This window comes from Physeter macrocephalus, chromosome 7, assembly GCF_002837175.3.
Source record: "Physeter macrocephalus isolate SW-GA chromosome 7, ASM283717v5, whole genome shotgun sequence".
In the NCBI taxonomy this organism is placed as follows: Eukaryota; Metazoa; Chordata; class Mammalia; order Artiodactyla; family Physeteridae; genus Physeter; species Physeter macrocephalus.
In genome coordinates this window covers 102,680,362-102,685,912 of record NC_041220.1, presented here as the reverse complement: position 1 = coordinate 102,685,912, position 5,551 = coordinate 102,680,362, and positions in this window count along the sequence as shown.

The following is a 5,551-nucleotide window of genomic DNA, read 5'->3' as shown; positions in this document are numbered from 1 at the left end:
ACCAAAAGACACAGACTGGCTGAATGGATACAAAAACAAGACCCATATATATGCTGTCTACAGGAGACCCACTTCAGACCTAGGGACACATACAGACTGAAAGTGAGGGGATGGAAAAAGATATTCCATGCAAATTAAAATCAAAAGAAAGCTGGAGTAGCAATTCTCATATCAGACAAAATAGACTTTAAAATAAAGACTATTACAAGAGACAAAGAAGGACACTATATAATGATCAAGGGATCAATCAAAGAAGAAGATATAACAATTGTAAATATATATGCACCCAACATAGGAGCATCTCAATACAGAAGGCAAATTCTAACAGGCATATAGGGGAAATCGACAGCAACACAATCATAGTAGGGGACTTTAACATCTCACTTTCACCAACAGACAGATCATCCAAAATGAAAATAAATAAGGAAACACAAGCTTTAAATGACACATTAGACCAGATGGACTTAATTGATATTTATAGGACATTCCATCCAAAAACAACAGAATACACATTCTTCTCAAGTGCTCATGGAACATTCTCCAGGATAGATCATATCTTGGGTCACAAATCAAGCTTTGGTAAATTTAAGAAAAGTGAATTGTATCAAGTATCTTTTCTGACAACAACACTATGAGACTAGATATCACCTATAGGAAAAAATCTGTAAAAAATGCAAACACATGGACGCTAAACAATACACTACTTAATAACCAAGAGATCACTGAAGAAATCAAAGAGGAAATCAAAAAATACCTAGAAACAAGTGACAATGAAAACATGACGACCCAATACCTATGGAATGCAGCAAAAGCAGTTCTAAGAGATAAGTTTATACCAATACAATCCTACCTCAAGAAACAAGAAACATCTCAAATAAACAACCTGACTTTACACCTAAAGCAATTAGAGAAAGAAGAACAAAAAATCCCAAAGTTATCAGAAGGAAAGGAAAGGTAAAGTTCAGGTCATAAATAAATGATAAACAAATGAAAGAAAGAGTATCAAAGATCAATAAAACTAAACACTGGTTCTTTAAGAAGATAAACAAACTTGTTTAACCATTAGTCAGACTCATCAAGAAAAAAAGGGAGAAGACTGAAATCAATAGAATTAGAAATGAACAAGAAGTAACAACTGACACTGAAGAAAAATAAAGGATCATGAGAGATTACTACAAGCAACTATATGCCAATAAAATGGACAACCTGGAAGAAATGGACAAATTCTTAGAAAGCACAACCTTCCAAGACAGGACCAGGAAGAAATAGAAAATATAAACAGAAGAATCACAAGCACTGAAACTAGATTGTGATTAATAATCTACCAACAAAATAAAGCCCAGGACCAGATGGCTTCACAGGCGAATTCTATCAAACATTTAGAGAAAAGCTAACACCTATCCTTCTCAAACTCTTCCAAAATATAGCAGAGGGAGGAACACTCCAAAACTCATTCTATGAGACCACCATCACCCTGATATCAAAACCAGACAAAGATGTCACAAAGAAAGAAAACTACAGGCCAATATCACTGATGAACATAGATGCAAAAATCCTCAACAAAATACTAGCAAACAGAATCCAACAGTGCATTAAAAGGATCATACACTATGATCAAGTGAGGTCTATCCCAGGAATTGCAAGGATTCTTCAATATATGCAAATCAATCGATGTGATTAGCCATATTAACAAATTGAAGGAGAAAAAACATATGATCATCTCAATAGATGCAGACAAACCTTTTGACAAAAGTCAACACCAATTTATGATAAAAACCCTCCAAAAAGTCAGCATAGAGGGATCTTACCTCAACATAATAAAGGCCCTATGTGACAAGTCCACAACCAACATCATTATCAATGGTGAAAAACTGAAACCATTACCTCTAAGATCAGGAACAAGACAAGGATGTCCCCTCTCACCACTATTATTCAACATAGTTTTGGAAGTTTTAGCCACAACAATCAGATAAGATAAAGAAATCAAAGGAATCCAAATCAGAAAAGAAGAAGTAATACTGTTACTGTTTGCAGATGACATGATACTATACATAGAGAATCCTAAAGATGCTACCAGAAAACTACTAGAGCTAATCAATTAATTTGGTAAAGTAGCAGGATACAAAATTAATGCACAGAAATCTCTTGCATTCCTATACACTAATGATGAAAAATCTGAAACAGTAATTAAGGAAACACTCACATTTACCATTGCAACAAAAAGAATAAAATACCTAGTAATAAACCTACCTAAAGAGACAAAAGACCTGTATGCAGAAAACTGTAAGACATTGATGAAAGAAATTAAAGATGATACAAAAAGATGGAGAGATATACCATGTTCTTGGATAGGAAGAATCAGCAGTATGAAAATGACTATACTATCCAAAGCAATCTACAGGTTCAATGCAATCCCTATGAAACAACCAATGGCATTTTTCACAGAACTAGAACAAAAAATTTCACTATTTGTATGGAAACACAAAAGAACCCGAATAGCCAAAGCAATCTTGAGAAAGAAAAACAGAGCTGGAAGAATCAGGCTCCCGGACTTCAGACTATACTACAAAGCTACTGTAATCAAGACGTATGGTACTGGCACAAAAGCAGAAATATAGATTAATGGAAGAGGATAGAAAGCCCAAAGATAAACCCATGCACATATGGTCACCTTATTTTTGATAAAGGAGGCAAGAATATACAATGCAGAAAAGAGATCCTCTTCAATAAGTGGTGTTGGGAAACCTGGACAGCTATATGTAACAGAATGAAATTAGAACACTCCCTAACACCATACACAAAAATAAACTCAAAATGGATTAAAAACCTAAATGTAAAGCCAGACAGTCTAAAACTCTTTGAGGAAAACCTAGGCGGAAAAGTCTATGACATAAATCACAGCATGATCCTTTTTGACCCACCTCCTAGAGAAATGGAAATAAAAACAAAAATAAACAAATGGGACCTAATGAAACTTAAAAGCTTTTGCACAGCAAAGGAAACCATAAACAAGATGAAAAGACAGCACTCAGAATGGGAGAACATATTTTCAAATGAAGCAACTGCCAAGGATTAATCTCCAAAATATACAAGCAGCCCATGTAGCTCAATATCAAAGAAACAAACAACCCAACCCAAAAATGGGCAGAAAACCTAAATAGACATTTCTCCAAAGAAGATATACAGATTGCCAACAAACACATGAAAGGATGCTCAACATCACTAATCATTAGAGAAATGCAAATCAAAACTACAATGAGGTATCTGGAGAACAGTATGGAGGTTCCTTAAAAAACTAAATATAGAACTACCATACGATGCAGCAATCCCACTACTGGGCATATACCCTGAGAAAACCATAATTCAAAAAGAGTCATGTACCACAATGTTCATTGCAGCTCTATTTACAATAGCCAGGACATGGAAGAAACCTAAGTGTCCATCGACAGATGAATGGATAAAGAAGATGTGGCACATATATACAATGGAATATTACTCAGCCGTAAAAAGAAATGAAATTGAGTTATTTGTAACGAGGTGGATGGACCTAGAGACTGTCATACCGAGTGAAGTAAGTCAGAAAGAGAAAAATAAACACAATATGCTAACACATATATACGGAATACAAAAAATAGAAAATGGTTCTGAAGAAAGTAGAGGCAGGATCAGAATAAAGACACAGATTTAGAGAATGGATTTGCGGACACCAGGAGGGGGAAGGGTAGGCTGGGACAAAGTGACAGAGTGGCATGGAGTACTAGCAAATTTAAAATAGATAGCTATTGGGAAGCAGCTGCATAACAGTGGGAGATTAGCTCAATGCTCTGTGACCACCTAGAGGGGTAGGATAGGGAGGGTGGGAGGGACATGCAAGAGGGAGGAGATATGGGGATATATGTATATGTATAGCTGCTTCACTTTGTTATAAAGCAGAAACTAACACACCATTGTAAAGTGATTATACTCCAATAAAGATATTACAAAAAAAAAAAAGCTAATGAAATTTGGAAGGTGGAAGTATAAAGAGGGCTGAGGGAATGGGCAGAGTCATTAATATTCTTATCATACAAGTGGGGTGTCAAGATATGCATTTATCTGATGAATAAGAAATGAAGAATAAGAATGAATTGCAAATGTGTTCCTAAATTGACAAAGTAAACCAATGGACAAACAGAAAACTGGAAGAAGTGAATGAGAGAAGTGTTGAGAGGGTTAAAGGAGTTAGATCAATATCAATCACAGCAGAATATATCTAAAATTGTTAAATCAAAAAATAGTAATATCAAAAAAAAAAAAAAAAAAAGAAAATACAGTGACTAGCTTTTTACTTCTGAAAGTTTTCCCTAGAAGTAAGGATGAGTCTGGTAGGGAATTGTTGCATACCATAAACCCTATTTTACTTTTTTTTTTGTCTTTATTTTTAAGCCTTGTGCATATATTCCCATGGGATATATGAAAGAAAAAATTAAACTCAGAAAGTTGAGATAATTCCGACTCCATGGGGAGGGGGTAGCTCCAGCAGTGGGGGCAACGTAGGAGGGTCCAAACAGCTGCCCAGAGCTCCTGGATGAAAATCAGGGAAGAGGGAGTGCAGTATTAAGACACCATCACTTCAGTTGAGCAGGTAAGAGGTGGGAAGGTACAAAGGAAGCAAAAATAAGAGTCAGAAAATAAGAAATGAAAGATACTTGTGATCTGAATCAAATGTATGAGGCTTTGGGGTGATGCCAATCTTGGAACACTCTTTCCTTGGAAACACCTCCACTGGCCTGTGGTCATTTATGAGTCATGGAAAGAGAAATTTCAGTATCATCAAAGGAGCTCTAGAGTGAGAAACAAATCTCAAGAAACTGGTTGGGGTATGCAGTGTCAATCCACCATGTGAATCTAAGAGCTCCTAACTTCCCTAACCTTAACCCTAAGCCCAGATTCTGCTGATAGTGAAGCCAGACCATGGGCAGGTTCCATAACTGAGCAACAAAAACACCACTGGCACGTTTTAACAAGTCACAGTTGTAAATATTTGCTTTGGTAAAGCCAACATCTCTGGGCTCTACTGAAACCCTCCCTATCTGTGGTTCCGTCCACAGCAAACTCCTTCTTCAATGTCCCTTTGTTTCCTCTGATCCTCGGGGAAGAATATGGTGACCAATCATTCCAGTTTGCTCAGGACTGTCCCAGAATTTTAACATTTAAAGTTCTGTGTCCAGAGAAAAATCTCTCAGTTTCAGGGATATGAGGAGAATTGACACCCATAGGAAGCAGCCCAGGTAACTCATTACGTGAGAAATAATGCCATAGGGTGAAAATTTGTATCTTGGGAAGTGCTTTTTGTTCCTTGAGATTTTATTTGATCCTCACAAGCCTGTACAGTAGATGTGGCAAGGCTTATACTCACCCTCATTTTACACGTGGGCCAACGGAGGCCAAAGAGATTAATCATCTGTGAATAACGTCACAGTAAGAAATTATTTGATATAACATTTTACTCGACATTTCTTCTTTTTTTTTTTTTTTTTTTTTTTTTTTTTTCTGTGGTACGCGGGCCTCT